The sequence below is a fragment of the Elephas maximus genome, chromosome 24 (assembly GCF_024166365.1).
Source record: "Elephas maximus indicus isolate mEleMax1 chromosome 24, mEleMax1 primary haplotype, whole genome shotgun sequence".
Taxonomy (NCBI): Eukaryota; Metazoa; Chordata; class Mammalia; order Proboscidea; family Elephantidae; genus Elephas; species Elephas maximus.
Genome location: NC_064842.1, coordinates 27,874,587 through 27,886,977, shown reverse-complemented (window position 1 = coordinate 27,886,977; position 12,391 = coordinate 27,874,587). Strand labels below are relative to the sequence as shown.

Genomic DNA, 12,391 nt, shown 5'->3' with positions numbered 1-12,391 from the left:
CAGGCTCAAATTTGAAGCCCGTAATGGACAATGGGAGGTGGGAAATCATCCTTGCATACAAGTAGAGGCAATTTTTATTTTCTTCCCACTAGCCTATATTTCTAAAATTTCTAACATGAGTATCTCAGAAAAATTCAAAAAAAAATTGTAATCTGTATATAACCTATAACCAGTTGCTGTTGAGTTAGCTCCAATTCATGGCAATCCCATGTGTGTCAGAGTAGAGCTGTGCGCATTAGGGTTTTCAGTGGCTGATTTTTCAGGAGCAGATCGCCTGGCCTTTCTGCCAAGGCACTTCAGGGTGGACTTGAACCACCAACATCTTAGTTAGCATCCAAGTGTGTTAACTGTTTGCACTATGCAGGGACAAGGGTGTATTTGACAAATGACCAGATGTAGGCAAATACACTCACGTGCATGGTAAAATAACCAAGGATGTCTCCAAAATGCTGTGGTTGCCCTGGGTAGTAAGAGCATGATTTTTTTTTTTTTTTCCCATGTGCTTATCTGAAGTTTCAGATTCTCTATGACAAGCATGTATTTCTTTTGTAATAAATGAACAACTTATTTAAACTTTGTATGGGCTAAAGCCCCACACACTAATCTGGAATGTCAACTAAAATAAGAATAAACTTGTTTAGGAATATCTATAAACCCTTCAGAATCGACTCGATGGCCTCGGTTTTGTTTATAAACCGTTCAAGGAATAAACTTTTCACACGAATAACAGGTAATATTATGCTATGTTGTGTACCCACCAGTGGACTCTTCTCAAGAACAGAAATTGTGCTGGTCAAGTCAGTATCTTTGGCACCTAGTATGGTGCCTGGCACAAAGGGTATTGGGTTACTGTTGTTCTTCCGTTAACAACAAATGAGAGATGTTGGACTCATGGCTTTGTTCTTGGAGGAACAACTGGCAAAAGCAGATATATTTTGTTTTTGAATGGGAGTGGCAACTTAACTAAGATTTATTTTATTTTGGCAACCATTAATTTAGCATTTACTGTATACCAGGCCTTTTCTGAAGAGTCCCTTGGTAGTGCAAGTTGTTATGTGCTTGACTTCTAGCCAAAAAGTTGGTGGTTTGAACACACCCAGAAGACAGGCCTACTGATCTGCTTCCAAAGGGTCACAGCCTTGAAAACCCTGTGGAGCAGTTCTGCTCTGCGCATGTGAGTCGCCAGGAGTCGATAGTCAACAACAGGCCTCTTCGAGTCGATAGTCAACAACAAGCCTCTTCGAAGCACTTTACAAATGTGGCTGTGTAGATGCGGTGACAAGGCAGAGAGAGGTTAAGTGACGTGGGCTCGGGCACACAGGTGGTGGGCGAATGCAGGCCCTAGTGGGCCGGCCTGAGCACCTCCCACCCATGGCACCAGGGTGCCTCTGGGAGGCATGAATGCATCTCCTGTGTAGCACATACATTGCACAGTTCATCGTCATCCAGGAGGCTCAAGGCAGACTTCCAGCTCTCTCGAAGAGCTAGGGTCTTAAGCTGGAACAAAGCTAAAGTGCCCCCCCGCCCACCTCTCAAAAATTATAGTCCAACTCAGAGCAGTTGAAATACCTTTCACAAAAAGCTGCACTTACTCCCTGGATAAGCCCCTCAGACCTTAACTCAGAGCCTGGTTTTTACTGAATTCTTGTCATTTCAAAGCCTTAGTTATCTGTGATCCAGCCTCACAAAAAAACCCAAAACCAAACGCATTGCCATGGAGTCGATACCGACTCATAGCGACCCTGTAGGACAAAGTAGAACTGAAGTGGCTGGTGCATTCAAACTGCCGACCTTTTGGTTAGCAGCCAAGCTCTTAACCACTGTACCACGAGGGCTCACAGCTGATTTAAATAAGCAATATCGGTAGGGTAGAGGGCCCCACTCCAGAAGGGACGTGAACAGGAGTGAGGACAGTTTGAAATCAAGAAAAGAGAAAATAAAATACAGAATCAGGTGCCACTAGAAACCTGAGCCACTGGTGGATATCACCCAGGGGCGGGGGAGGGGGGTGGGGAGTGCAGAGCACAAGAAAGTAATGGATATTTATAATGATGCCGTATATTAAAAAATAGGAAAAAGAACAACTAAGTTGTGTTTAGTTTACCATGTTAAAGGAGGTGTTAAAGTTTTTACTGTTTTTATTCAAATTTTCAAAATTAAGAACATTTGAGCATTAAAGGAGGAAGGCTCAGTTATCAAAAAACTGGCAAATCCCCTTTCTCCAACGTGCCCAATAAATAGAAACATTATCCTTATATTTAAATTTTTTTAATATTCAAGAACAAACCCTGCCTCTTATACACCCTTCTAGCGACGGTAGATATGACATACAGAGTGACACTTTGCACACTCCTTCTCATCAGTCGCCAGCTTTATGAGGATGGATTTCCGAAGACCTCGAATGACTCAAAACTTACCTAATACAAAGCTAACGTCCCTCATTGAAATGAATGTAGAATAAGATTTTCTATTTTTCCAATTAGGCACATAAAGTGAGACTTTGTTAATAGTTTTGTGTCACATTATTTCAGAACCATGTGATTTAAATTCACGTAAAATTGTACAGTGCTGAATTTTAACCCGGGTCCTTTCTTATGGAAGAGCTTTTTTCTTTTTTTCACGGGTCCTTTACAAGAAGTTGATAACAACAGAAACCGCCCCAAAATTTTGTTGCATGACAGAATTGAGGCCAAAGTGATTTGCTTGCCTAAACCCATCCAATTTGTTGTTGAGACTCCCTAGTCCTGTCTCCTTAACAGGGTGTTTTAGAAAAAGAAAATCAAATCATGTTGTTTCCCTTTGGTTAGGAGATCAAACACCCACTAAAAGCCCTTGGGTCAGTTTCTTAGTACATAAAAATAATTCTTCATCACTTTCCAGCACATAGCATATAAGTACATCTACCCCAAGGATTTATCAAAGCTATAAATTGGCATTTTAAGTATATAATTTCCAACCACATTGGAAACCACACACAGAAAAAGCATGCATTTACACCCTTAGTAAATATAACTGCAGAAGTGTTTGACTCTACTTTGACACTTGTTGGTAATTTATAGATTCCAAATCTGATAATTTATAGACACCTGGGATAAAGTTATTTGATTTCATAACCATAATACTTTGCTGTAGCCAAAATTGCCAATATAAAATGTTTACTGTTTAATCGTTTTGAACTAACTCAAGACTTAGTCATCCTGATGAGCATCATTATAAACTATCTGAGAGCTAACAGTTGTCCTGGAGTGCATTGGAGGGAAACAGCTATGTGGTAATTGCCCCCCTGAAAAGCCAGAGTGAGCAAGATAAAACAGCACCTCACCTGCAGGTAGACACATTAGTCAATCTGTGATCCACTGCCAACCTCTTGGCTGGAGCCATTTTCTAGGCTCAACTAATAAGGACTTTGGTGGATTCTAAATCTTGTTCCAATTCACAATTACCTGTTAACTGACTGGTATTTTATAACCTGCCAGCCCCCACTGTGAGTTAGACATGCTGCCATGGGACATTAACTCTTTCTTTCAATGACATACACATGCCCTTCCGATGAACACACTTGATTCCAGAACTCTTCTTTAAATGTGTCTTTTTTTGTTGTTGTTTCCTGTCTAGTGTGTGTGAAAGAGAGGATGAGGAGCAGTGAGATGGGTCAGGGAGAGAAATACCCCATAGGAAATTCCATTCCTCTACTTTTGAGTGTAGGAAAACAATATTTATCCCCAAACTCTTTTAATCACTGAACAAGCCTGGTAGCCCTCAAAGAGAAGTGGCTATAATTCTAAAATCTAATTTTGGTAGGTTCCTCTGATAAATAATACTCTGTAGAAGTCTTGAAGGCAGTGGTTCTCAGCACTGGCCTTATGGTGGAATTCCTGGAGGGCTTTGAAAAGTTCCTATGTCCTGCCTGCACCCCAGACTAATTAAATAAGACTCTTTAGGGGTGGGGCCCAGATATTAGTATTTTGTAAATCTCTCAGGTGATTCCCATAGGTGGCCAGGGCCGAGCACCAGTGCTCTGAAGCCTGTAGGTTATTCTCTCTCACCCAACAGTAGCTATTCTTTGTTGAGTGCTTACTGTGTGCTAGGACAAGGCTGTAAGAGATTATCTCATTTAATCCTCACAACAACCTTGTAAAATAGCTGTCATTATCTCTGTTGGAAGAGCGAAGAGATGGGCTCAGCAAGCTCAGAAACCTGCCCAAGCTGCACATCTGCACAGTGTTAGCTGGTACTGATATTCAGTCTGCGTGAGTCTGAAGCTGTGTTATTAACCACGACGGTACACAGTGTACTTCTCCATAGCAACCAGTACACGTTCTTCTGCCTCGTACAGGCTCAAAAGAAGTTTCAGTTATTTTTTTTTTTTAATTTCTAGATCTATTCTCATGGGCTGCCCAGAGGTTTCTAATTTAACTATTTCTTTAACAATTTACCACTTTTCATTCATTTGATTTACTGTGTGCCTGGCATACAGCAGTGACATCAGATGTGAAAGTCCCTTTCCTCTTGGAGCTTATATCTTAGGTGGAAGAGGCAGACAGTAAACACAAAACAAGTAATTTCGTTTGATGTTGAAGCCAAGTCAAACCAGTAGCCATCAAGTCGATTCTGACTCATGGCGACCCCCTATGTGCAGAGTAGAACTGTGGTCCACAGGGTTTTCAAGGCTGTGACTTTTCTGAAGTAGATTGCCCAGCCTTTCTCCTGAGGTGCCCCTGGGCGGGTTCAAACTACCAACCTTTTGGCTGGTAGTCTGGTGCTTTACCAGCGAGACTTCTCACATAATGTTAGACGCCTTGTAAAAAATAAAACAGTAATGAAATAGTGTCTCACAGGGGAAGGGTTATACTTTAGCTAAGATGGTGCACCGAGAACTAAATAATGAAAAGGAGCCAACGATATAGAGATTTGGTGGAAGAGGACTCCAGGGAGAGGAACTAGCTGGTGCAGAGGCCCTGTGGTAGGACTGAGCTTAGTGTCTTACAGACAGGTGTGGGCAGTAAAGAACAGTAGAGGAGGAACTGAAGTGGGAGATACAAGCAGAGGCCAGACTACATAGAGCATCTTTCTTCCCTGTCTTCTTAAAAAAACAGACTTGGGAAAAAAAAAATGATTTCACATTCATTACCTCATTTAATCCATGAGATACAAGAATTTTATCAAATCTGTTTTACAGATGAGGAATCTGAATTCCACAGGGATTAAATGCCTCGAGAAGTCAAGTCTGTAGGAAGCTGGAGTGCTGGGATTGGATAAGCCCCATCCAGGGCAGATCCGGAATCATTGTGGTGATTCAGGATTATATATGTAAGGCACTCGGTGCAGTGCTTGGTGTATACGAAACCCTCAATAAATGACAGTTACTGTGATGATGAAAAGGAGCTCTGGTGGTGCAGTGGTTAAGACCTTGGCTGCTAACCAAAAGGTCAGCAATTCGAACCCACCAACTGCTCCTTGGAAACCCAATGGGCCATTTTTTCTCTGTCCTATAGGGTCACTGTGAGTCAGAATTGACTTGACAGCAGTGGGTTTGGTGATGATGAAAAGCCACTGAGAAACCAGACCATTGCTCCTCTGACAGATTCTTCCCTTATCTGAGCCAGTATTCAAACTAGACGTACACATCTTCCTGGGTTCTTGGTCTTTAAAATAAGTCATCATAAATTAATGGTGTGTTCCATTCTAGCTTTGTGTGAATGGAAAATGCACAAGTCAGGTGTCAAAACATGGCAAGTGAGGACCCTAATTATTAGGAATCTAAGTGAATTCTTATACGTGATTAACATTTCTTTCAACAACCCTCTCTTTCCCTCCCCAAATCTAGAATTGACCCATCTTTTTGTATTTTAAGATCAATTTCCTATTTGGTCTTCCTAATTTTCATTTTCTTTTTTTGCTTTTCTATTTATATTTCTAACTACTATTTTCCACCAATACTTGTTTATTGTCAGCAGGCCCTAGCTACGTGCTCTTTCCTTTACTATAAATTCTCTCTTCAGATTCTAACACGTTGTCAAACAATAATAACAAATCTGTCTTGTCTCCAGTGGAGAAAGCACAATTCTCATTCTTTCATTCATTAAACTAACAATTTTTGAACATCTACTTTATAGCAACCCTGTGCGTGTCATTTGAGAAGCATCAAATAATAATCCCATTTTTTTGGTTTGCATTTCTGATTAAAACATCTTTGGTCCTAAGCATTTCTCTCCCCAGAATGGCTTCTTCCCCAAGGCATCAACTAGTCTACCCTTTCATGTACAATATCACGTGATAGGTTTTTAAAATATGGCAGGACAAAATGAGTTGATAGGAATAAACACGTTTCCCCCGCTTCAGGCCCCTAGAAAGCTAATTACAGCTTGTGGTTCTATAAGGCAGCTTTAAACCCACTAGCCGTGGCAGTTCACGTGGATTCCAGTTCAGTGAATGGCTTGTCATTTGTGTTGTTGAACATACCAAAGAAAACATCAGTAGATCATTTGGCATATCATTTATTTTAAAATAAATTGATATACATATATGTCTGTGATATATATATATATATTTGATATCATTGTTCAAATAAATAAAAGCTTCTCATACACTAGAAGGTTTAAAGGAGCTTCACGGAAGCCTTAATGGTGTTTTTATTCTTCTTCTTGACACTAAATGAGAAAACATTGCCAGCACCGAGTCTTTCCAAGGTTTGACTACAGAAGAACCTCTTCAGACATAAAATTCTGGACTTAAGGTTTAAATCCTACTTTATTTTCCTAGGACATTAAAAAATATATATATTTTAAAATATCCAAACAAACACAATAATTATAGGAAATTAGGAAATATCCATAATCAAATAGAAAATGAATGTCACCTGAGTTCTCCCTACAGAATCAACTCTTTTTAACATTTTTTCTTATACATCCTTCCAGACTTTTCCCCATGCTTTTGCATGTGTGTATAATATATGATTTGCCTGGATATAAATGACTATTTGTTTTTATAAAAACTGAATTAGACATACTCTTTGGTAGCCTGCTTTCTTTTCTATTTTCTTTCCCACTTGACAGAATATTGCTAATTTAACCCTACCTTTAAACAACAAAGGAAATTCCAGCATTTACTTTAGTATCTCTCTCTTTTTTTAATATATAACTAAGCTTATGCCCCGCCATGCAGCTAAAGTCTTATTTCATTATGTACCATATTTAACGTAGCTGAAGAATAACTCTCACTGTACTCCCTGGCCAGTGTACCTCGTGCAGCCGCCACCCCAATGTCAGTGGAGGCTTGCATGTTGCTATGATACTGAACAGGTTTCAACAAAGCTTCCAGACTAAGATGGACTAGAAAGAAGGGCTGGCGATCTGCTTCTGAAAATCAGGCAGTGAAAACCCTATGGATCACAGCAATCTGAGATCCACAACTGATCATGGGGATGGCGCAGGACCCTGACACTGTTTCGTTCCGTTGTGCGTGGGGTCACCATGAGTTGGCATGACTCGACAACAGCTAACAATAACAACAGTATTACATAGAGACTACTCAGCATTTTTAATCTCTAAGATGTGAGACACAATGCAGAGGGACATGGATCTGTTCTCAGAGAATTCTAGGGTAGTGAGGAACAAGAAAGGCAGGCAGGTGATCTCACTGCCAGGTGGCAGAGTCAGGAGATGCCACCAAGGTGATGTGGGGATTCAGGTGAGACGGCGTTCGGAGGAGGGCAGACAGGTATTGTCCAATAGGGTGAGTCTGGGGTTGGCTTAGAGGGTGGATGAAGTGCAGTAGAGGAAGCTGAGTGAGAGGGAGAAGCCCTCTATGATTCTTGGTCATAGAAAGCACAGGAAAGGCATGGAGGTAGGAAACTGTAAGGTATAATTGTTTAACCTAGGAAACAAAGATTTTTTAAACTAACATTTAGTGCTTATAAAGGAGAAGTGAGATAACATCACTATTCTCTAAGCCAAACCAAACCCACTACCCTCAAGTCAGTTTCAACTCACAGTGACCCCATAGTGTTTCCAAGGCTGTAGTCTCTATGGAGGCAAACTGCCACGTCTTTCTCCCGTGGAGCAACTAGTGGTTTGGAACCACCAACCCTTTGGTTAGCAGTCAATCACTTTAACCACTGCACCACCAGGGACACTACACTCTGGGGAGGGTGTAAGTCGGCACAGCCTTCATTTCCAAGGAAAGCAATTTGAGGCATATATACCAATAGCCTCTAGAACGTTCATATTCTTTACCTAATAGTCCCATTACTGGTAAGATGATTAAAGATGCGGTCAAAAGCTCATATGCAGGGGTCCGCATTGCATTATTGCATTATTATTGCATTATATCATAAAAAAATATCATAGTCGTGAAAATTTGGGGAAACCCTAAAAGTCTGATAAGTTTATCCAAAATCTTTAATTGTATATATTTTCTAAATTTTCTACACTGAGCTTATATTCATTTTTTTTTTTTAATTAATTAAATTTTTTGAAAAAGAGAATGCCAGATTATCTGTCCAGGCAACTGAGTAGTCCAGTTTGGCTGCAGGACAGGCTATGTTTAAGGGAGTCATGGGAAGTGAGAGTAGCATGGAGTAACTTTGTATGGAAGGCTGGGCCTTGGCCTCTGGTTGGATGCAGTGAAAAAGTCTGAAAGGACTCTAGGAACCCTAAGCGCAAATAGGGAATTAGGGTATTTTTGGTACCTAGGGAAAGAAACTTTAAGCAGAGTTTTAGGTCCACTGAGCTGGAGATGTCATGTGGACATCAAAAGGAACTTTCTAGTAGTTAGTCCTAGAGCCCAGGAGAGTGAGTGGGGCTCATCATTCATTTACTCACTCATGCATTCACTCACTCATTTATCCAATAAATGTTAATTAAGCATTTACTTATCTACCAGGGACTGTGCTAGTCCTGCTGACGACAACAGAAGGAGCCTTACGTTCTAGTGGGAGGGCCTTGTAGAGGTGACTGATAAAGTTGTGAGAGTGGAGAAGACCAACAGGGGAGAAAATGTGGACAGAGGAAGGCTTAGGGCTAAGGACAGAAGGAGGGCATCTCTTTCTAGCACCCAAGGACTAGCTATGCGGCAGGATCTCGGCATTGCAGGCAGATGAGTGAAGGAACGGCCAGGACATGGTGGGACTTGCCTGGGGAGATACTGAGCATGGCTGTAAGCAGGAATCCTAAGGAGGACCAGCCTGCTGTTCAAATGCACTGTCCAGAGGGGCAGAGAAGCTCTGGGCCCAGTTCCAGGAGTACAAGTATTCAAGGGGAGCAGATATGATGGGGTGTCCACAGCAGCAGGAAGTTTGGGCATCCAGTGACCCTCAGAGTCTGGTGGGGATCTGCTTCCCTGTTCTAGACTCCCTGTCCAATCAGAACTGGACTCTGGCTAGCAGTTAGGGTGCGGGGAACTGGGTCCAGTCTCCACAAGGAGTTTGGAGGGAAGGAGGCTGGGTCGGGCGCTGCTCAGAGCTAAAGGGGATGAAAATGAAGAGTATGATGAGGAATTGGAGACAGTGGATTTTTAGTACTTATCCTAGAAGTTTAATGGTGAATAAAAGAAGAGAAAGCAAAAGTGACTTCTGAAAGATATAAATCCAGAGAAGACGAGGTGGTTGTTTTTTAGGATAGAGGACCCCATACATATTTGTAAGTAGCCCTGGTGGTACAGTGGTTAAGTGCTAGGCTGCTAACCAGCTGCTCCACAGGAGAAAGATGCAGCAACCTGCTCCCGTAAAGATTTATAGGCTTGGAAACCCTATGGGGCAGTTCTGCTGTGTCCCATAGGGTCACTATGAGTTGGAATTAACTTGACGGCAACTGGTTTGGTTTGGTTTGTACGTATTTGTAAGGAGTCCCTGGGTGCCGCAGACTGTTAAGTGCTCGACTGCTTGCCAAAAGGTGAACGGTTCAAATCCATCCAGATGTGCCGCAGAAGACAGGCCTGGTGATCTGTTTCTGAAAGCTCACAGCCTTGAAACCCCTACGGACCAGTTCTGCTGTGCACACATGAGTCAGAACTGACTTGATGGCAGTGAACAACAACATACACATTTGTAGGTAAAGGAGAGAGACTCAGTAGAGGTGAGTGGCTGAAGATGAGGGGAAAGAGACACAGTAACTAGAGAGAGAAGTCACAGAAAATGTAGGAAGGGGTGGGCTCAAAGGTATAAGTGAAGCTGGGCCAAGAGGAGGGCTGCTTCACTGATGACTGTCCTCTGTGCAAAGCTAAATAATATATTTGTTAATGTAATGCATTGTTTTAGTTATCACAGAAATACACCACCACTAGAGAAAGTTTGGAAAATAGACAATCCTGCCAAGTTAACACAATAGCTATTCTTGTACATGTCCTCAGTAATATTGACAGTTTTCACATAGTTGTAATCATAGAGTGTATATGTTCTTCATGTCCTACATTTTTCACTGAACATTATAACACAAACGTTTTCTAGGTTGCTGCATAATTATTTAAATAATATTCCATCAAGTAGTAAGTAGTGCACTATTTTACTTCACTATTCACTGTATTCACTGTAGGGTCGCTATGAGTCGGAATTGATGTGATGACATGTTTGGCTTTTTTGGTTTTATTCCCCTAGCTTTTGACATTTCCATTGTTTTGAAAAGTGCTAATATAAGTAACACTGTAGAAAACGTTTTTCATATATATACATATTTTGGATTAACTCTTCAGGTGAGATTGTCAGAAATCATATTAGTAGGTCAAAAGGTATAAGTGTAATTATGACTCTTGTTTTATCTTTATATTTGTGTTTGCCTCAGACTTGATGGTTCTCAACCTTTTGATCACCAAAGTTACTCCCCCTTTCCAAATTCTTTAATTTCCTAAATTGGGAAGCCCAGGACTCCATTAAGGAGCCCTGGTGGTGCAATGGTTTAAGCACTCGGCTGCTAACCAGAAGGTCAGCAGTTCAAGCCCACCCAGCAGCTCCACGGAAGAGAGACCTGGTGATCTGGTTCTGTAAAGATCACAGCCTAGAAAACCTCATGGGGCAGTTCTGCTCTGTCACATAGGGTCACTACGAGTCGGAATTGACTCCACGGCGATGGCTTTGGTTTGGGTTTGGATAGTAAAAGTCATCAGAACCTTCCCTAGGATTGAACAGGCCAGTGATCTCTAAAGTAGCTGGGTTAAAATCCAAGGTCAGAGGGACCCAGAGGCTCAGTATTGCTGAAGAATTTAAGGCATTCAGGTCGCCATGTTGTACAGCCACGGCTTAATAACATTATAAATTACTTGCCAACACCTCTTACCTACGGACTTCATTCTCCCACTAATAAAATGGGGCAAAAGATGATTGGATGTAAGAATGTTGTCCTCCCCCTGGGCTGGGAGGCTGCTCTTCATGGTGAGAGCTCAATTCAGACACCTCCTGCTCATCCTCCAGCCTGGTTTCTGCCCCACCGAGCAGACCTCTGGGTGTTGGCCCCACTTCAAAGGGAGCCCCATGGGTGAAGAACAGACAGATAAAGGCAGAAGGATGATAAGGTGGCCATAAATCTAAAAAGTAATTTTATGGCATTATCAATTATCACTCATTTTCAAATATGCGTACGGAGTGGATATTCCAGTTTGGGTTTTTTTTTTTTTTTTTTTAAAGACCTTTTAAAGAATTGTGCAGTGCTTTACACCCTGACGTGTTGTGTTTGGTGTTAAAAAGCTGTCAGGCTTGACTTGAAACTTGGAAAGGGTAAGGGCTGGAGTTTGTGCAAGTATGGGCTGGTTTCTCGGCGGGCACAGCAGTATGCTGTCAGGGGGAAGTGTCTGACCCCGCTGGACTGGTTATCTGCACACAGAGAGACCTCTGTTCCTGGGAGCCCTCATCGTTGGCCAGCAGCCCCGCAAATGCACATTATCATACATAGAGAGCCTCAGGAAGAAAGTGAAACTCGTTTTATAAAAACCCACTGCTGATGCCAGCAAAACCATCCATCTTTGGCTAAAAAGAATAACATGTTATTATGTGAGTCTATACAGATGAGCGTTCGGAAATATTCCACTGTAAAATATGCTGTTATGTTTAGAGATCCCTGGTGGCACAGTGGTTAAGCGCTTGGCTACTAACAAAAGGTCAGGAGTTTGAGCCCACCAGCGGCTCCATGGGAGAAAGACCTGGCAATCTTCTCCCATAAAAATTAGAGCCTAGGAAACCCTATGGGGCAGTTCTACCCTGTCCTGTAGGGTCAACATGAGTTGGCATCGACTCAATGGCACACAACAACGTTACGCTTACACTGATGCTATTGACCGTTCAGGTCCCTGAGTGCCACAGATGATTCAGGCTCCACTGCTGACCTAAAGGTTGGCAGTTTGAACCCACCTGGCGGTGCCATGAAAGAAAGGCCCGGCAATCTGCTTCTCTAAAGATAACAGCCGA

General features: G+C 41.9%; 1 protein-coding gene across 2 annotated transcripts in view; it reads left to right on the top strand.

Annotated features, from left to right (window-relative positions):
- The window catches only part of EDARADD (EDAR associated via death domain), a 111,176-nt gene that overhangs the window by 95,704 nt on the left and 3,081 nt on the right, over positions 1–12,391 (top strand). The gene's annotated exons all lie outside the window — the stretch shown is intronic.